Source organism: Amblyomma americanum, chromosome 1, assembly GCF_052857255.1.
Source record: "Amblyomma americanum isolate KBUSLIRL-KWMA chromosome 1, ASM5285725v1, whole genome shotgun sequence".
NCBI lineage: Eukaryota > Metazoa > Arthropoda > Arachnida > Ixodida > Ixodidae > Amblyomma > Amblyomma americanum.
This window is the reverse complement of record NC_135497.1, coordinates 190,880,403-190,902,088: the sequence shown is the minus strand read 5'-3', so window position 1 is coordinate 190,902,088 and position 21,686 is coordinate 190,880,403. Positions and strand designations below refer to the sequence as shown.

The window sequence follows — 21,686 nt, the reverse complement described above, 5'->3', positions numbered from 1 at the left end:
CACTCGGGGCGCATTCTGGTATTAACGCTGTAATCGTGGTAGTAACGCTGTAATCGTCGTATATGGTGGTTAAGTTCGTTTCTGCCCAGCGTTACCGGCATTCCATCAAAAGCTTGCCCGTGTTTGGCTGAATTTTTTTCAAAATCGCTTCTCGGGTCCGAATAGCATGGGTGCGTAAAACAAAGAAGGCAAGAATATTTCGTGAGCAGTAGCAAGGCGTATGCGGGCAAATAACTTATGTTCGACTTAGGCTAGGGGTTCAGAAACCATCACTACGTAGATGCACTTTCACAATTGCTCGAGCTCCATGTCGGACACATACAGGAAATGGCCGGCTATCTATGGCTGTTCTAAATATGGGGGATACGCTGCGTCCCCCTTGCTGTGGGCCGCGTTTTCAATTTTGATAACCACCGAGATTTGAAATAGACTGCCCCTAATTTTAGAAGCAATAGTACGCGCCGAACGAGAACTTCAATGCGTTTCGCCGGCTTTTACACGGAAGCGCGGCGGGGCGTGCCTCCAATTTAGAGAACAGCCACAGGCGCACCGGCCGCCGTCACGCGCTCGGTACTCTATGCTCGGCCCTGGCTGTTTCACGGGCGCGCTGGCACGCGCTCACACGATAGGCGCGTTCCCAGCATGTTGCGTTTTCATTTGTGCTACGTCCGAACGATTGTTTCAGAGTATGGAATACAGGTGGCGGAGGTGCGCGTGGAGATCCGTTGTTTCTGTGCGATTAGGAGAGTTTCCTTCCGCAGCAAGCAACGACGGCGGTACCGCCTCTTCCGATACCCTGATCACGTCAGCCGCGTCTCGTGGTCGTCGCGTCGGGCGCGTCCAGTGCTGCTCGAAGGGCGCCTCTAGGCGCCGCGAAAACTGTTCTAAAAAGCGCCCTCCATTTTCTGGGCAGTACAAAACCGTGATGTCAGCTCCTACTTGTGATCGTAGCAATCGGAAAGTGGCGCATGATGCGTAGCGGCGTAGCCGAGCAGGTTGCAATGTCCGATCGAATCGCGTTCAGCGAACCCACGCGCTTTTCTCTAGAATGTAGTTTCCAGCGCACACGCATAAATTTTGGTCTGCAGACAACTCCCGAACCTCTGCGCATATATGCGCGGCCGTAGCGGGGTACCTCGCATCAAATCCGTTCATTTGGGGTTCCAGCGCGCACTGTCACTTCAGCATTTCACACCGGCCGAGACGTTTCTGTTGAGGCTGCATGGGTTACCGAGTTATGAATGCGCCAGGCAATATGCCCCTTGCGCATGCTGGGTCGGCTTACCTGTCAATTATACGGGCAGGAGGTATCGAAAGTTTTAAACGAGCTGTACGTTTTTCTGCTTGCCGTAGTGTGCCATAATGGCTGCGGGATGTAGCGGCCTGCTGGCCAATTTGTATTACAGGGAGCCCGGATGCCTCATTCAGCGATTTTCACGCGCCTTGATCTAGGCTCATCGTACATTTAGTGTGGACATTGGTTTGGAGTCGGCGGCGTAGCCAGCATGGCGCCCGCGTTCCTCATCTATGAAAGGTGGTAAAATATGGAACATTGGGAATACTCAATCGTGGTCAGCACTTGCGACGTAGTAGTAGCAACGGTGACGTTTCGGGACAGAGGGCGGCTCGGCCAGATCGACGCCGCCGTGCTTAACGTTTCCTTGGGCGGCGCGCGGACGGGGAGCGTTCGTTTTCGAAAAGCTAGGCTGCTGCAGCCAGGCCATGGCAAGATACTTGGTACGTTACGAGTCTCTTCGCACTCACAAATTTAAGTGATGTTGAAGCCAGCTTGATTCGGTGCTGTTCCTCTAACTTCCTCTAAGCTCCAATGCAGGAGGCCTTTGATGCCTGTTGCCGTCACTGGCATCAAAGGTGGTGCTGACCTGTGGCAAAGAGGCAGAAGAATGAATAGAAAAACGAAAATTGTTTCACAATACAGCCCGTGTAGAACAGTGAAGAATTTGCTTGAAAACTGCTCATCTAATAACCAGAAACTTAATTATTAACCCTGGCATAATGGATAGGGAGACGAGTGCGGTTGAACATTCTTCTGAGCACTGCGGTACCAGTTGCAGGATTCATTTGAAATAAGTGTAAAGATTGGTTTGCCATTTGTGTTACATTTGTGTGGAGAATTTAATTATAAATACAGGTCATTTGGATTGTCTAATGTGCTGCAAGGCCACTTTCAGAGTCGTTTTTCACAATGTACGAACAGAGCAAGCACAGCCTCGGACAGTGCATGGTCTGCGAGTGTGACCAAAACCTGGTTATTTTTGCATGTGGCCATTGAAAGATGATAGCATTATTCATGTTTTCAAGGCCATTAGCACAACTTTTTTGAAGGCAATTGTTTGTACATGCTTTTGTAATGAAATAACAAATGAAGTTTTGCTATGGCTGCTATTTTGTGATGGTGCTGGATAATATATTCACGTATTATGATTCTACAATTTTTAAAATTTGGCAAGCATCTATATTATCATTTTTATTATAAAATTTACCATTTATGATCACAATTTTGTACAGTTTTAGACATATTTGGCATATAGTTTTTAATTGAAGAATACCTGATGCCTATTTGCCATGAGAAGCAGACAGCACACAAGACTCAATTTTAGCAAAGGTGCCACATGTTAACAAGTACAAACTTGCTAGAGTGTGCGCCTATATTAAGCTTGTTGAGGGATACCATGCCCTATACAGTACGTATTAATGTTAGCATGACACAGCAAGTGAAGCTATCATTGCCACATCAGGGACGGGGGCAGCCAAAATGATGCAGTGCACGTATGCACTATCCAAATTCTGTCGAACTTCGACAGTCTGCAAGATTTCTGCTGATTTCCTTTCCAGGAATCTGCTGCTGGCTTGCAATTGAGTGTGTACGCCTGCGACTACAAGTAGTCACTAGAAAAGTTTTAGAGAACCACAAAACTCACCGCATGCCACAGTTGCATTTGAAGCAGTATGGCTTCTGCTGCCGCCTTATGTAGCCAAGACCGCAACCACCAAGTTCTACATCCGATGGATGTAGGTCTAGTAGCATCCTTCCAATTTTTCTGTGCTGTCTGGGGATATGCCCACACTGCAAAACTACTGCTACTGAGTGCAACATCTTTTGGGGCTGTCCTAATTACATTTGTGTGCAGAAGACTACTGCCTTAGACCCTCTGCCATCAAATATCAAGCCTTGCATGCTTGAGAACAGGATTTACCGTCAACATTTTTAGCCCACTGTTTGTAAGGCATATCGGGACTGCTTGTTTCTTTTTAGCTTCATCTAATGTTAAAACCGCAGCTGTCACAAGACACTGTTAATTGGAGGGATATGCGAGAGGCCCTAGTACTGCAGTGGATGTAGTTAGGCTGATGATGATGATAATGAATGTTAAGGTCCTACTTGTCCTTTGATCTCTTCCTGTCTGATGCTAAGTAGCTATAGGCCAGACACTACCTATTATTTTAACACTAATGAAAATTTATCACTAAAAAACCAACCTTCTGTGCTGTCTTCTAGAACAAACCAATGTGCTTAGGCTGCTGTTTGAAAGTTGTGAAGATTTTTTTGTTTTCCTGTGATGTCCACTCATGATATCACCAACTTGGGTTTTTTCAGTTACGCAGTGCTTAACTTAATTGCAGTGCATAAGCACAGGAGTCTGTCACGTCACGGGAGAAGTTGAGTACTGCAAAAGTGCTTGTTGTACTGAGAGCAGTAGGCGGCGACAGCCATATTGCTTTCAAAGTTGGTGGGAAGTGGTACCGTGGAGCCAGTTCTGAATTTGTTTGCAGTGGCTCTTAATACAGATAATACTCTGCCAGCCCAATTTATACTGTTGTGGCCTGTTAGAGAAAATTTTAAATTTGGCACAATTCAGTGAAAACTGTTCTAATGAAGGACGTCCGCAGAACTTTTTGCAGGGGGGGGGGGGAACCTGATGGCCAGGGATGGGGAAGTCGGTAGGTTAGCACCAAAAAGGCACTATTTGTGGTAGTGCATAAAAATATCCGAAATTCCATGGGGGGCAGCCCCCCCCCCCCCCCCTTGTGGATGCCCATGATTCCAATATTGAAATGGGCAGGCTTATTTCATGTAATAAGGCGAGAAATTAGGCCAGTTAATTTACCACTTTTTTCTCTTCTGTACTGCATTCCATTCATGAAGGCAGAAAGAAGACGGGACACAAAGCACAGACTACTATTTCCGAGAAAAAAAAAATGGTGCATATGTATGTATGGCACAAAACCAGTTCTTACTGCCTTGTATGTTGCATGTGCAAGAAGCATGGTTCACCTACTGATAAATTCGATTACTTTATCTGACTGAGATAGTGAGGCAGTGATTCCGCATTTCATACATGATTGAACGATAAGGAGTTCCCAAATTTTCCTGATGCATTTGCTGCTTGAAATGTCCAGAGCAAATGTGCTTGGAAAGTCCAGGTGGCATGCATTCCTTTGCAGTGCAGCATGCACAAAAATGTGGGCACACCACAACACCTTGACTTGCACTGTAAAGAATGTGCATAGAGTAGCTTCCAAGCTCATTTTTTCTGGACATTTCAAGCAGCAAATGTGCCAGGAAAATTTGTGAAGCTTCAGCATAGTGTTAAGAAAGCCAAAAAACATCTAGTGATGGTAGTTAACACGATCCTGCCCTGGTCTTGCTTTTTGCTCACAACCTCAAGACTTCAAAAAGTGACAAGAGATTGCACTCCACATGCATTGACTCACTGACATAAAATGTGCGAAAAAAGTGCATGACTGTAGAATGTAAGTGTGTTTGAGATGAGACATTTGGAAACAGCTTGAAATTCCAGTGCACAAAGCCAGGCAATTAAAGTGGATTCTCTTTTTGTAATCGCCAAGAATTTAAGAGCTCATCAAACAGCATGCATGACGATACCATTCTGGCAAATTTTTTGAGCAGCTTTATGTAGCTATTTCAGGAATTTACTGGCCAAATACTTTTTGCCTTGAGCTACTGTGCAGAATTAAACAAAACAAGCATGGTCTTAAGTGGCAAGTGTGAAAGATACGCTTTCAGCAAAAGTGAGTTTAATTTTCTTCAGTCTGTATTTTTGTTTCTTTTTTAATGTTATGAGGATAGCAAAATTTGAAGCTTGAATTTCTTGCCAGCTGTGAGGGTTTTGGCAACCAGCACAAGCCCTCTAAAATTCTGATTACTGAGGTAGAAGCAGTTGCACAGTTTCCTTCTTTAGTTGCCATTTGGGCACAAAGCCTTTGCCATTGCACTCTAGCTTCCAGCTTGCATTTCATGTGTCGTTTCTGTTATTACCTGCAAACATATTACTGTGACGTGCACATTATCTCTTCGTATCTTAAAATACGTGTGCTTCACAACAGCATGGCACACCGACTGGGCTTGTTTTCGTAATTGTTGGTTAAGACCACTTTTGTATACTTCATGCGGTGTGAAATGGATGGCTATGTCACACACCAAGCATTTTTTTGTAAAAGTTCAGCTCATAAGTTTTACACACGCACGCACGCACGTTTTATTCTCCACAAAGAAGTGGAAGGAGGTGGAAGGAAAAGCCGTACATTTGCGGCTTGAAAAATCCTCCGCCCCCTTACAGTGTATACAGCAGCATAGTGGGGCAGTAGACAGTCACATTTTTTGTTGCAAAGAGAAAAGAAAAACAGCACTGTATCGCATCAGACAATAAAATAAGCCTAAATAAGAGTTTCAATAAAGCACTGGATTTGGACGCCTGGAAATTTTTTTTTTTGAAAATGAAACAATGTAATGTAATTGAACATAAGGATAGACCTTTGTATTCATTCACAAAACAGAGTATGAGTATTTGGAAGAGACATATTGAATATATCAACACCTTCTTTTTCTGCAGCATTCAATAATCGCGGAAGATTATGCCGGAGTGTTTGTTGTCCATAGGCAGTGCGACATTTTGGAACTTTCCATCGTTCTGGAGTTCTGGTGCTGTAGGTGGGATAATTGGGTCTTAATTCTGCCATTTCTGTAAAAACTGTACTCTCTCGTTGGACACTTAAACGATACTGCCTGCATAATTTGTATTCGTATATATTTCTTACTTTCAATAAATTAAGCAAAGCAAAGATATTCATTCTGAAGTTCATGAAGCTCTGACGAAAGTGCCAGTGTTTGCATTTTCGTGTGCGGAAGCAAGCTGCAATCAACTCTTACTGGTTTTGAATCATTTTTCTCTTTCCATTTTTCTCCTATTGTAAACATTTTTTGCATATTTTTTACCGTTTCTTTTGTGACTGACAGTTGTGGGCTATTGGGGATCGGGTTTCTACAGCTTGCCATAACTTATTGCTATTTGTTTGTTAGTTTGTTTGCTGTAGGTCACTGTACTCATGTTAGCTTTACCGTTTGCTACCACTAAGAAATGAGACATGCTCAGCATTATTATAGCTTTTAAAGTGCTTATGCAAGGTGTTTCACCTAAGAATTTAGTTTTTAAAAACAGGATTTTTGAGTTAAAACAGCGCTTTTTTTGGCATAGCATTGTCAGTGACGTAGTACATCAGAATAACCTAAGATGGGCTAACTAGAAGGCTGCTTAACTAATAATAAATAGTTTTTTAACTGTTACTGTCAGGTCCTCAATTATGGAGAGGCGTGTAGTAGCCCACCGTAAGTAATATCCATATTAGGTTTTAGCATTTCGAAAATGCACTTACCTTCGGCGCTTTGGCCCAACAAATCTTTGCTATTTTGTCTAGTTAATGCACTGCAGAGGTTGCTTTGCCTGCAAACTTCTTGAAAGCACATGTATTTTGGCGCGATGTAGCCAAAATTTCTTGGGCCACAACGCCGAGGGTAACCACGTTTTTCGAAATTCTAAAAACTGATATGCATATTACTTACTGTGGGTTACACATCTCTCAATAATTAAGGAGCCTAACAGTAATAGTTAAAAAGTTAGCTATTCACTACGTTAACCAGCCTGCTGTTAGCATGTCTTAGCTGTATTCTATTGTACTACACTCTTGACAATGTTATGCCAAAAAAAAGTGCTCTTCTAACTCAAAAATCCTATTTTTAAAAATTCTGTGAGCTCTTAGGTGAAACACCCTGTAATATTACATATGCTTTTTATCATGATACACACCTCTAATTTGCCTGCCTCTCCTGGCATGTCCCTTAGCTTCTGCAGCTGCAAAAAAAATTCCCGGTTCCTTGTTGTATCCTGCAAATTAACAGTGGCGACAGCCGATGGGCTGCAGGGCCTGCGCTGCACACACATTATAAGCAGCTACACTGCCAGAATACATCCTGCAGCACTATTCTATTCTGAATTCATTGCTGCACAACATGTAATAGAAATATGATAACTGAAGTATGTCACTAAGTTTAGACAGTCGACACTACGAAGGTCCTTCTCAGACACTAAATCCAACACTATGTGATTTCGTCATTGTTATAAATGTGCAGCCTAAACTTTTCTGTCCTAGTCTTTTATCCCCACTGCTTCCATGACACACGTTGGCATTGAAATTTTCAGCCATGAGAAGTACGCTGTTTTGGGCTGGTAACATGCATAGACTCTGTGCTTCTTTTTGTGCAATTTCTGGAGAGTTGCATGTATTGATGCGGCATTGCATTGCCTACAATGTGCCTCAGTTTGGCTGGTGCATCGCACTCTCATCCTCCCAGCCTTTTTCAGCTCTCCTTTCGTCAGTGTGCTGCTTGTATTGATTTGCCACTTTCTGCTGCTTTCTACTGCTCTTTTAAGCAATGACAGCTTTCTTCAGCCCATTTGCTCCTATGAGCAACTTCTTCCTTGGCATTGAACACTTGCTTCATTGGCATGGCAGCTGTATTCTGACTGCAGCTTCCTTCTCTGTTCTAACTGCCCACATGTGTGCATGGTACAAGATACGCAGTTGCACCCCGCCTCATGTCCACAGAGGTTGAGGCTGGTGTGTGTACCCTTCTTCACTCCCTGTTGCTATTGTTGCTTTACCGAGGCAACATGTGCTGCTTTTGTTTTCAGTTCGCATGCGTCGAGACAATGCAGGGTCCCTGCCTGACTTTTTCATTCCTTCTTGCCATCTCTGGCAACTTCTGCTGCCTGTTTTTTTTTTCACTTTTTCAGGCCCTGTCCTTTGCCTTCTCATTTCGGGTCTGGGAACGTCCTGTTCACTCTTCTCTATGGCCTTTCCCCTTCCAAAGTCCCAGATATGACCATGCAAACACACATGTGTCCGCTAGGTTTCCTTATCAAATGGGTATTGCCGTTAAATTTATTCAGGTGTATAATGTTAATCTGATTTCTCTGTTCTGTATCGCGCATATTTTTTTACCAGTGTCTCAGCTCTCCTGATTTTAGTTTCACCACACATAATCACTGCTGTTGTTTGCTTTTTCCAGGGTCCACTTTCAGTATGGATGGCCGCTTAAATTCAAGATCACCTGGCTTGCACAGGAGAAACACTCTTTTGAGCAGTGCGCTGAGAGAAAACGAACATGCTGCTGCAGATACATCCCAAGGTATTCACTTGCCTGGCGACTTTAGCAATGTGCAGTTTTCAAGACGAATCAGCTATGGTCTCAATGCTTGGAGTGATCATCTGAATGAATAAATTGCAGCATTTAAACAAGCTTGCACAAATCAGGAGACAGACCTGACCAAAGCACCTTGGCAAGTGTGGCTAACTGACAACTTCCAGACAACTAGCCCAGGTCAACAGTTTTACCAAACCCAAGCATTGACGCCAGCTCTGAATTCTCACCAAACTCTGACAGCTGACCAAGTCAACACATCTGACCAATTCCGCACTACTAGCCAAGTTAAAGGGGCTGCGAAACACCGCTTGAACGAATGCCGGTTACACTTCAGATGGATTCTTTATGTCAAACAGATGCTGACTCAAAAAGAATTACGAGAATCGATGCATAGGAACGGGAGTTATTCAATGAAGAAATTTCAGAATACAAGCAAAATGCTGCCCTCAACTCGGTTTTCGCGCAGCTTCCCATTCCCATTTCACTCTCCCAATGACGACACTCAGGGCGACCAATCAAAACAGCCTATCTTAGCACGTGGCGGAACTTTGCACTCCATGGTCGCCTGTTCTCTGTAACTCGTTCATGCCAAGGCTGGCAGCGCCGTTTGCATGGTTGCAACAACCATGTGAACACCTAGCTGACCCAGCAATGCTTCACTGTCACGTCGACGGCGCAGAAGGGAGCACTGATCAGTGACGTTCCCTTACTTATGGATCCGAACTCGAGCGTAAGATACTGCGACGGTGTGACAGCCTGCGGAAGATATCAGTCACATTTAGCGTAGAGCCTAGCGCTACTGTTTACCGCCAGCCATCGCCCGTCGCACTTAGCGCGCTGGTTGGCCACAGCGAGCAAGGAGCGCGCGCTGTTGACTTGACGGGAACGATGATTCTCCACAAGCTGACTATGCGCACTGCCTGCTAAATGTGAAACGAACGCATCCTTCCTTGGGACGGAAATGAACGCTTATAGAGTGGAATGGCTCGATAGGAGCGATTCCGCAAAGCCGCTCTAAGATACATAGAGAGTAGCCATAAGTGTTTAGTGCTAGGTCGTAGGATGTTTACAGAGAGGTGCAAAGTCCTTCGATGCAAAAAGTAGCCAGTGCCTCTAGTGGCGTGTTTTTGTTTTACTTGATTTACAGTGCTTTTATCTAGGGCAAACAAGTTGGTTTTGTTAATGTAATATAAAACACAAAAACTTGAGAAAACATATCTCTAGTTATTAACCCGATTTGCAGTATATTTACTGTTGGTCCCATCATCAAGCTCGCACTAAGTGATGTCATATCTGCTGCTAAAAACCGCCACTGTATGGTGACACTGCAAGCGCTACGAATTTGTTTTTGCGAGCTAATTAATATATTAAAAGTCACAGTATACGCGGTACGACCGATGCTAATAGCATCACTATAACTGATTCTATGCAACCAACAGGCAGAACAATGCACTGAAAATGTGTTTCGGGCCCCTTTAATGCAGATGACCGGAGGCCCATGACGCCGCAGACTGAGGCCTTTTTTTACGAACTAGCAAACTACCAACGTCCGGAAGCAGGCCACATTCAACCAGATGGCTACATGCAGATGACAGCTGGCGTAGCAGATGTGCCACTGTCACAAGAAGTTACGACGGTGCCACCCCAGATATCTGGGCTTGACATCGCACCAAATAGGCCACAGTTGGATACCATGGGTGCACATAAGTCCGCACGAGAGCGGCACATTATCCCAAGTTATCCCCTCCCAGAGCCTGTTATTCCCTTTTCTGGTGCTGGTATACAAGGATCTCGGAAAGCTGTGAAGTCAGCCACAGAGCTTGCTACCAGCGCATGTGGTGATCAAGTGACTGCAGGCGCCACAGGGAAACCGGCTAGTGAGCCTTCAACTAAGTAAGCTCATTCTCTCTCATTCGACTTTAAAAAATTTACACATAATTTGTGCTCCTTCGTTTAACTACTTCAACCAACTAAGCTTGCTATGATGTGCTAGTAGCCAGTACATGACACTGGAGCTATGACTTTGAAAATGGACATGAAAATTCTAGTAAATGTGCAGTCACTAAGAGTTCATATTATGCTTGCCGGCAGTAAGGCTGGTCTGAAAATGTGAGGTAATGAAATTTTTGCCTATTACTGCAGCCCTTTCTCTCTTGGGAAAGCACAGGCTGAAAACAAAAAAGCCAGAGAAATGCATTTGGGCTAAGACCCATACCATAAGAACCATACCAGAAAAAGCATGTAGCTATATTGTGGAACTGCAATCTTTTGCTACATTTTTGAGGAACGCCCTTAAATTGTAAAAAACTTGTTCACATTCCACATTCTGTTTAGTTAGCTTTATCTAGTAAGTCATTGACCTCCATATATTTGTCTAGCGCAGCTGCTACCTTTCAGCTTCAGTTTCTTTTTCTTACTTCTATAGGTTGTATTCCTTGCACAATGACATTGTTTGTGTCCATTTGCTGCTGAACTGAAAGGGACCAACTAACTAAAATGTCTACGCATTGTGATGAAAGTGGAAAGCTCTTAGGTAATATAGTTAGGATCGGGATTGATGTTACTAGCCAGAAAAGGAATTCTTTCTTTATAGCAGCTCAGCGCTGAAAACTGCATAAAATTAGACAAAGCTCTGCAGTGAAATTTTGATACTGTATCAGAGTGACCACATGCGACAGCGCATCGGATTACATAATGCAGTCATTGCTAAATGCGTTATGATCATTTTTTTAAGAAGCATTTTATTTTTGTTGCTCATGCTCTCTTCAGAGTGTCTCCTGATGCAAAGGAAGCTTGACTTAAAAAACAGTGCCGCCTTTATGTCATTGTAAAAGAGTTTACGAGCATGTATATAGAGAGACTTTCCTATTTATCTGTGTCCATATTCTTAAAAGATTGCTGTGCGCTAAGTACTGGCCTAATTGATGGCTGACGTCACTCACAAGGTAACATACAGGGCCTGCCCTGAAAGTAATGAGACAAGTCACGGCATGGTGCGCGCATGCGCTAGGCTGAGAAACCGGTTTTGAGGAAGGAGGGGGAACCTTCAGCTTCGTGATGCGACGAGCTCAGTTGGCTTCGAGCTAGCAAAGCGAGTGGAAGTGTTTGAGCATGCACCCCTGTTTTGTTGCATGGAGCGAGCGTTGGAACAGTGCTATGTCTTCACGCTCGTTTGTAAATGCTTTGTGCCTTTGGAACACTTGCGATCTGGACATTGCATCATTCCCACATGCTGTCTTGATCATGTCGAATGTCTCGGTGGGTGACTTACTCAATTTAATGCAAAGCTGCACCACGTAGGGCTGTTAGCGCTCGCTTCATGGTTTCCTCGCCACAGCAATGAAACAGGGGTGCATGCTCAAATACATCCACTCGCTTCGCCTGCTCAAAATGAACTGAGCTCGTCACATTGTGAAGCTGAAGTTTCCCCCTCCTTCCCCGCAAACTGGTTTCTCAATCTAGCGCATGCGCGCGCCATGCCTCGACTTGTTTCATTACTTTCAGGACAGACCCTGTATTATGGTTTACGTTCTTGGAGATGTAATCATTGGTACTTGCCTGCCTTTTCTAGAATTAAGGAGAAACTGCTGCCAGCTGCGACTACAGTTTTTGCGGACTCAGGCAGAGCAATGGATCTGACAGGCTGCTGCACGTGGCAGATGAAGGAATAACCGAAACCTCGGCTTGGTGGTTGCACGTCTCGTTTGAAGCTTACGGTTGCATTTTTGTGATGTTTTAGTTAGAGGAATGATGGTTCTTCCCTTTGACTTTAATTTTAATGAGTAGACAAAACCGTATCTTCAAGGAACCGCACAACTTTCCCAGAAGGCATCGGTGGCTTATCCAACCAGCAGGGGGCGCAGCCCCTTGTTTCAGCTGCTCAGCCAGCCTTTCCGAAAACTTTACCCATGGGCAACGCCAGTATATCAGTAATTACGAAAAAATCAGGCTAGTACCGAGCAAGTACCGATGTTTAATTGCATTTCAAAGAACGTAGGCAATAATATGCTACATTGTGAGCGACGTTTGCTCTTGATTATGGCAATAGTTATCCCACAGGAATATTTTAAAAACAAGACAGATAAATACAGAAGTGTCAGTATAAGCACAGAGTGCAGTAGTCCTGAAGGCATGTGCCAAGATACAATTGTATCTTTCAATGCAAGTTATTTCTTGGGGTAGGCATGCCACATTTGTTTTCAGTTTCTCAATTTTTGTAGCATTATCATGCTCACTGATTTATTTCAAGCACCAGAACTAATACAAATTTATGTGCTCACTGATTGAAAAATCCTTCTGTAAAATGTTACACAGCATTTTTAACACAATGCTGTTTCTCAGCGTTTTTAACACACAGGAACACAATTGTTGCTGAATGAGGCACTTAGGCACCAAGCTTTTGGTTGTGACTAAAGAATTACAGCCTGTAAAAATTCAGCTGTCAATCCTTGGAGGTTGGGCCTAGCAATTATAAAAGGATGTGCTGTTAATAGGAAGTGTGAATGCTGCAGTTGTACATCAAGGAGTCTATGTAGAACCATGGAAAGAATCCACCTTGGCTCAAGTAAAACCACACACACAAAGGAAAGACAAGGAGACAACGGACAGGCGCCTGTCCGTTGTCTCCTTGTCTTTCCTTTGTGTGTGTGGTTTTACTTGCGCCAAGGTGGATTCTTTCCAAGTTTCAAAGATGCTTAACCAACTTGCCCAGCAACATGCCTTACTGAGCTATGTAGAACCAGCATTTAAGTAAAAAGAAGCTACCTTACAAACTGTAGAATAAAAGGCACACGAGAAGGTAGTAGAGGGGCTCTCAAACTGGGTGCTAAACTTTCTTGTTTAATGGTGATTTTTTGTGTTAAGCAGTTTGAAGTTCTGAAAAAAAGAGGGTATTAAAAGACTTAGAAGAACTGAGCCACTACATATTTTGGTGACGGTTTGAATGCTAATATGGGTTTTGTTGGGTTTATTTCAAAATGAAGTAAAGAAAGGTCCTCGCTGATGGCTTTAGACTTGGAACAACTAGTTTTGTTCCGTGTGAGAAAATACCAATGCAGGGTATCAGAGAAATGCTTTTTTTTCCAGAAAGTCAAGGTGTGCAAATTTGACTGTCTTTTTTTTTTGTCGAGACACTGAAGAGATGCAGGGGAAGATTTGTGGGGTGGAGGGTATGGGGAGGGCAGTCTCCTTCCTAATCTAGAAATTATACGTGAAAAAACAATGCTGAACCCAGTTTTTTGGTGAGAAAAGTTGAAAAATACATGGTTCAAATTAGACCGCCCTCTCTGAGAGTGACCCGTAAATCCGCCCTGAAGAGATGCTAAGACACTGGCTCATGAGTGCCGAAATAGCAAGCGATTTTCACCAAGCGGAATGCTTCAGGCCTGACTGCTTAAAAATCGGTATGTTTGTAGACTGGCTTGATCAAGAATTGTCAGACAAGGTGCTTAAAAATGTATAAATTACTGCACCTTTGTTGCCTTTCTGAAATGTACTCAGAAAAGAAAGTTGTTTGTTTGACAAATTTTTTTACAAGTTAAGGCACACAGATATCTAAGACATTAGGTTTAACTGAGAAGGTGTGATCCAATGTGTTTAAGGGAAGTAAAATGGTGAAATAGTAATGTTGCTGATCTTAAGTGGGTGTTAATGCTAATTTTTTTTTTGTGTGTGCGAAAGGTGGGATGTGAAGTAATGCAGTATACGTTGTTCACTTGATAACACTACACAATTTTTGTTTACTGTGTTGAGAACATAGCTATTTTTTAACAATTGTAGAAACACAAGAGCACATTGCTATTTTTTAACAACTGTAGAAACACAAGAGCACAGTGAGTGTAACTGTGAAAACGTACTCTAAACAGCTTCTGTTCTTTTCAAAACAGCATTGAGATTGATGTACTTCAAGAAACTGATGGACCGCTGCCCCTTCACAGTGTGATGCCGTATGTTCTTTTCTGACCTTTTGTTCATCATCATCATCATCATCGTTTATTTTCCCTTAAAGGCCCCAATGGGGCATTACATGCAGTTTTGTCAACATTGAATTTTAGAGGATTGTCGAAGTTGCTCTGCACCTGCATACTACACAGCTGGACTTGGTGATTGCTTCCATGTTTCATGCAGCATAATGCATAGTGTTCACATGTTCAAGTAAATCTTGTTTGCTGTGCTAAAGCCTAAAGTTTATTGGTTTTATGGAAAATAAGCTGCTGACAAACATAGATGACTCCTTCCCTCTGTGCTTGTGTAGGCGAAAGCTGGGAGGTATGGGGCAACGGTTTGAGTGGGAAAGTCTGTTTAATTCTCTTATTAGTAGCCTCAGCAAACTGACAGATAGTCAAATGAACAATGCCGAAACACTGGCAGCTCTGTTTGAAATGGCCGATGTTACGTGTGCATGAAATGACCTAGGAAATTTATTTTATTTATCTCAGATACTGTCAATCCCATTGGGATTTTTACAGGATGGGCACATAGTAAGAAGGTACAAAGCGAATGCAAATGGAATGGTATATATTAAGAACACTGTTGTTTGCAAGTAATTACATGAGTATGGGAAAAAAACACAGCAGAAAATAAAACACATAACGAAAGAGTATATTTCACAGAAAAGGGTGCGATTTTATACATTGTAAGTAGTATGTTCATACAGATGCTGTTATATGCAGTGATACGAGCGGTCTGTTGTACTTGTATAATAATTATTTATTTATCTATTTTAATTATCGCGCAACTGTTCTTCTACCAGAGTTACAAATTTCTGCAAAGATGTATTAGTAGTGATAGAGGGGCTCAAATTATTCCAATCTTTTATGGCAAGCGGAAAAAATGAATATCTGAAATAAAACTGATTTCGGCACTCAGAAGTAAACATCCATCATTATCTTTGCCTAATGCTGAAGTCAGAACCAGCCTGCGAAAGTAAGCTGTACTCTAGCATCTGAACACAACGCGGCGCTGGAGCAGTGGGAGATGACGCTGGCAATCAGCACACTGGAAGACCAGGAGGCGCTAGTCGCCGTCGCCAAAGCGTCGGTGGAAGCCTCTGGAGTCTTGGACTGAGGATCCCACCCACAGTCCGCTCTGGTCTGCTTTTTACAAATAAATGTTTATTCTCTCTCTCTAGCATCTGAAATAAGCTCTATCAGTGTGCTTTAGGCCACCAAAATTTTATGTGTAGCTGCAAATGTGTTTGTGGGAACTGCTATTGTTTTATGTACAACACAGTTGGGAGGAGTGGGACAGTACAGTAAAGGGAGGAATGGGACACTGTCCCATCATATGTCTTGGTCTTGCATGGCAGTAAAAGATCACCTTCTTCATGGCCACATTTGAAAGTGTGGACAATTTTGAAACAGCTATGAAGTAGATGAAAGTAGGAAAGCAGAAGCAAGTGTTAGTACCGTACAGAACAGAAACGTTATGCTCTCACTGCCGCAACCAAAACAAAGGTGGAGGACCTAAATGACTGGAGCCGTGCCTGTAACGGGAGTTAACAAATTCTGTGCATTTTAACAGTGCCCATTCCTCCCTTTGGGTGTCCCACTCCTCCTGCCTAAGGAGGTGGAGTGGGGCAGAAATTTGTTACTCCGAAATAATTTTTCTGAGGTTCTTCTCAGAGTTAGACCACTGAGCTTTTTGCATATTGTTGAAGTTTCATATTTGTGCATTTATTTGGCTGTAACTTGTTTGCAGGCGTCAAATGGAGAAAGATAATTCTGTTATATAAACTGTCTCACCCTTCCTGGCACTCTACCTGTATGCAGCTATTACCCATTGACCAGGACAGGGAAATGATTGAACCCATGTGAGGTCATGCTGATGAATGAAATACAATTTTGTGGGCGTGTAGATGCCTTGTTGGATAAGGTCTTATGTTTGGTGCCATGCGACGTTGCATTCAAGACAGCATTTTGCTCTAGCGATCCCAATAGAAGGAGTGGAGTCACACGAGCCTTTTTTGCATCTTAAGAACCTCTTCATCTGCAAAAGTTCAAGACCTATGTGATTAGGAACAAACTCATAGTAGTTGTACCTCACCATTCAGTCTCCTATGCTGATACCTAGGAGATAGAGCATGCACATCCCCTTATACCTGCAAGGGTTTGAGGTGGTTTGCTTGCATGATGACACTAGAATAAATTTTTTTCTGCACTCTTGTATTCTGTAAACTTTCTAGTTGTACACTTTACTAGAGCGTGCAGAATAATGCGTGCTCGCATTATCATTTTATTTCAGTTGACTAATGCACTATCAGAGTCAGCAGCCCCTGACTCCCTTCGAAGTTCTGAACCATACCGCACTGCATGTGGGCGCCACCTGACGATGCATTCCTGGTGTCGAGACTTCCTGCGCAGGTCTGAACTTCAGGATTGCATCAGGTGGTGCCCGCATGCAGCGTGGCATGGTTTGGAACTTGGAGCTGGAGGGGGGGGGGGGGGTCAGAGAGCACAGCTACTGCTCTGCTTCTTGTGGCTTATTGGACCATGATAGCTCGTTGTGATATTATTATGAAAATTAATAACTGAGGTTCCACAGTCTCATTTGCCTACCATTTCTCATCAGATTTTGTGGTGCAGTTCAGAGCTATTTGTAAGCAGTTATATGCGAGGAATATGTTGCTTTTGAGCTGACTGTAAAATTGGGGCAGTAGTGTAATTCAGATTACTTAGAGCTATGAGGGCATCCCTGACTTTTATATTTGTGTGCTCCCTGTACCCGCAATTCATTTTTTGGGTAAACTGGTAGGCACATATAGTGATAATAGTGGATATAAGGATCGTCCGTCCGCCTGCCTGATTTTTCTGCAACACAGTTGCATTTTATTTTCTTTGGAGGCCATCAGTGATGGAAAGTAAGAAAGAGATTTCCTGTTTGGAATAAACAGAGCACACTGTACATTGCTTGGTTTTTGTGTGCCATGCAACACTTTCTTTAGTTTTGCATGCTTTTGGAGGGAGACAACATTTTATGACAGTTGGAGGAACTCAGCTCATTTTTGCCCTTTGACAAAGTGTCTAAGCATCATATTGTAAAAAAGTGGCTCTGACTGCTTGCCTCTGTATTTTTCAGGCATTGCCTCGTCACAGGTCAGTGGCTAATGGTCATCAAACATGAGGAAAAAGCTTACACCACCACAGCTAATGTGAGCCAGCTTCTGCACTGGCCCAGTGATCAAATAATGCAGCAGGTAAGCGTGGCATCAACTGTCGCCTTTGTTTGCAGCTAGTTTACCTGTGTACTGTAGGCTGTTCTTAACTCAGAATTTAATAAGAGTCAGAGCTTTTTGTTTGAATTAACAGAAGTCTATCTCTAAAAATGGTCCAACACAAATGGTGATTTGCTTTTAGGGGTATCTATGCATACAAATTTCATTTGGAACCTCTTCTTTGTACATACCTTATTATACACAGGAGCAGAGCCTAACACTTGCATGAAAGCACACGTTTTATTCAATCAATAGTTGGCAGTGGCTACCAGATGTTTCAGGGAAGCCCTTCAGTAATTTTTAAAAATGTTTTTTTCAGATAGAGAGACTTTTTATCGTGTAGTAATAACAGAGTTGGTGGACGTTGGAAAACAGGAGAATCATGTTAACTGGTGAAATGAATAACTAAATTCTAATAGCCAACTTTTTAACTACTACCGATAGGTGCCTACTTGTAATTAGATATTTTTAGCCAGCCAAAAGTAGTAACCACATCTGTTTTTAATTTAAAAAACTCGATTACCGTTGCTGCTATGGCTCCCCACTCCTTGCCACTTCTCTGCTGCAGCGTGGCCAGGCACCGAATGTCACTTGGTACATGTGACACAGAGTGGTGCAATTTTGATGGATGTCGCTTTGTGCTTCCCGCATGCATGTAATTTTTGAATGGTGCAAGAAATAATTCAAATTTGTTGAGCCATAGCAGTGTGAGCAATCTCATTTTTGAAATTCTAAAAACTGATATCCTACTGTTGGCCGGCTACAAATCTAATTGTAATCAGGCGCCGATCAGTAGTGGTTAAAAGGTTAGCTATAAGAATTTAGTTAATTACTTTACCAGTTAACATGATTCTTCTCTTTTCTGGGGTCCACTAACTCTGGTATTACTATACCACATAAAGCCGCTTTTTGTCTGAAAAAAACCTATTTTAAAAACTAGTGGCAGGCTTCCCTGAAACACTTGGTATAATTTTGCTATTGTTATTATTTTATTTTAATCTCTAAAGGGCCCAGGAGGGCATTTCATATTTGTGATTAGAATAAACAGCAAAATATTGACAATACAGAAAAGCAGTTCAATGAAGATAGTAAAAGGAAACCAAACACTGAAGGGTAAGGACAAAGCACTGTTTATTTCTTAATTAGCCCGAGTCAGTTTGGGATGTTAAACACCTATAAATTATGAACTTAGCACTGCTCAAACTGTTCTTTGCTGTTGGGCTTCTATGTTTGGCTTAATTTTACTATTTTGACTGAACTGCTTTCCTACACTGTGAAAATTTTGCTTGAAGCAGGTACTTTGGAAGGAATGTAAATTGCTCAGTGTAATAAAGCTAGACGGTAAAACGTGTAGTGCCTGTAGACACATCAAACATCAGCACTATCATCAGCACCTGTGTCACAAGACGTGCTGACAGTTATGCTGCCTTGTCAAAGTTTGGCAAGCATTTTGTTGCCGATATCTTCATCTTGACTCTCTTGGTTCCTGTTGCTGCAAGGGGCAGTATCATTGAACCTCTTCTGAAAACTGCCAGTTCAGACAAAAGTGTCCTATTGTGAGGCATGATGTTGTCCATGCCAAGTAAAAATTTCTGTAAAATTTGCTTGCTGTGTAGTGCACTCTAAAGTTCTTTGTTAGCCCTGGTCTAATGGCTCAGGGGCAGCAGTAGTTTTGTGGCACAGGAATTTAAGCTAGACTGCCTCCAGCCCATCCACATGTTCATGAGCTGAACAGTTAGCAAGTTGTAAAAGGGACTTATGGTAAGGCGCAATGAACTTCAGCAGTGCGTTACTCTATAGGTACTGAAGAACAGGACATGTGATGGGGGAATGTAGAGTAGAAACTATTTTATTGTGCAGAAATTTGTTTTATTCCTGAACTCTGAAAGCAAAACATTGACAGAAAGAAAAGCAAACACCGCATGTCAAGGCCGTGAACTTCCTCATTGAAGTCGCTGATCATCAGGTATGCACAGAGAGGGAAGTTATTTGTCAGAGCTTCTTCCATACTAAGGGCTCTCTTGCATACACTCCTTTATTTCCTAACACCACGCTAAAATCTTTAACCAGCTTTTGTGTCAGGTTGTATCGAGACCAAAACACGGCTGTGATCTTGTCAAACAAAAATGTGCATTTGCACCTGCAGCACAGACTGAAAATTGCTTGATGTCCCTGTACTGCTCTTTGCTTCAAACTTCTGGACTATTGTGCAAAGGTAATTGCAGATGCAGAAATAATGAAAGGACATGTGGGTTAAGATGTGTGCACAGCTTCATGCCTTGCTCTTCAGGAACTGTCTACAAGATACCGCTGTGATGTGTGTAGCCAGTTCTACATTAGGATAAGAGAGCAGAGGCACTCATGCACTTTGATGACCGTTTTTGGCAAAATTGCTCGTGCAAGTACAAGACCAGTGGCGTCGCGAGGGAGGTGCGTGGGGAGGTGTGGTCCGCACTGGGTGCAACGCTCAAGGGGGGTGCAGCTGGGCAGTGAGAAGGGGGGGGGGAGGAGCGGGGGCGAAATTAATTATGTGAAAACTGGAAAAGGCGCGGGATGGTGCCACTGAGATGCAGAGTGGCAAGTCTGGTCCTTACATAGAACGAATTATTCTGGTGTAAGGACTGCTGTAGAATGCATGCCTTAGCCAGAGATTCTACGCCATTGTCTTAACATAAACCCTGGCATGTGTTTGTGCATGTACCGTGGAAACGCGAGCATTAACCTGATACTCATCGGAGGCCCCTGCGCGTGAGCATGCCGTGCCGCCGCATCGCCTCTCTCTTGTGTATGCGCAGTTCACTCTGCTTTCCCGAGCGAGGCCCGCTGGCAGTATCCCTCTGCCAGATTTTAGCGCCTTTCTAGTTTATTTATCGCCTGTGCCTTTCTTGGTTCTCGGCCCAGCCCCACATCTGCCTCACACTCTTTATATGCGGAAAGGTGCTGAATGCCTGTAGCTAACTGGAAAAATAGCACGTTTATGATCACTATATGCGCTGACAACAAACATAAAGAAAGTAGGAGGGTGTCCTTAGCAGGGTCGTGTGCTTTAGTACGGGGAATTAAGAGGAAATAAACCCAACGGTATGTGTTCTGCATTCTGTGGTTCTTACCTTTTTTTTTCTCTGAACAATACTCTTTGGTAAAACGAGAAATACAACTGAATACGTTAAAGGTCACATGTTTACCCACCGCCTTCTCATCGTCACTGAGGTCACTGAGTGCCTCGTGGAAGACCACGAGCAGTGGTTGCATCATAGCAGAGTGCAGTTTAGAATTTCGCCTGCACTTGCCATTCCTACGGCAACACAAGAGTAAGAAGGGCCCCCTCTATGAACTGACGAGGTAAGGCTGAGACTGGGACTTGAGGTGCGGTGCGCGAATTGTCTCAAGATACCAGGCGAAAAAGAATATGAACAGAGGAATTGAGAGCTATAAATGCAAATATTAATGACTAGCCATAGCTGGCAGCGATTTAACAGTGAACATGCATGCGTTTCGCCTTTACCTGTGTTTTAAGGCATGATTCTGAAAGTACAGTAGAGGAAGGAAAACATTTTGGATTTATCATTTTGTAGAGGTGCTCAGTCATGCAGCAGCGGGGAGGAGTGCGCAAACCAAAAAGTCCAAGTGGGGCTCAACAGCGGAATGCATGAGAGGCAAAATGGAAGGAAATCTAAAAACAAGCTGGCGCCATGCTTCATTATGTGAAAAAAAGGAGCGAGTGATACACCAGGCTCATCTAAAGACTCTACTCGATTCTCTCCAGCTCATGAGTCTTCTGATAGCAGCGTGCAATCAGAACATCAGGAACAGCTGCAAAGAACGGAGGAAGCGGGGGAAAGGGCTAAGAGTGAATCAAGTGATGACACTGCATATCGTACAAGTGGAGTTCAGAAAGAAAGTTCTGAAATGTTTCTTTCGTGATGTCTCTTTCTGGCAGACACCACTAAC

At 43.2% G+C, this 21,686-nt stretch overlaps 1 pseudogene across 1 annotated transcript in view; it reads left to right on the top strand.

The window, feature by feature from the left end:
• The first annotated feature begins 593 nt into the window (after nucleotides 1-593).
• LOC144114406 (uncharacterized) overlaps nucleotides 594-21,686 on the top strand; it is a 35,577-nt pseudogene continuing 14,484 nt past the window's right edge. The window contains exons 1-5 of the transcript XR_013311032.1: nucleotides 594-1,737; nucleotides 8,390-8,509; nucleotides 10,009-10,417; nucleotides 14,410-14,469; nucleotides 17,600-17,717. The product of XR_013311032.1 is annotated as an uncharacterized LOC144114406 (transcript). The remainder of the gene's footprint in view (nucleotides 1,738-8,389; nucleotides 8,510-10,008; nucleotides 10,418-14,409; nucleotides 14,470-17,599; nucleotides 17,718-21,686) is intronic.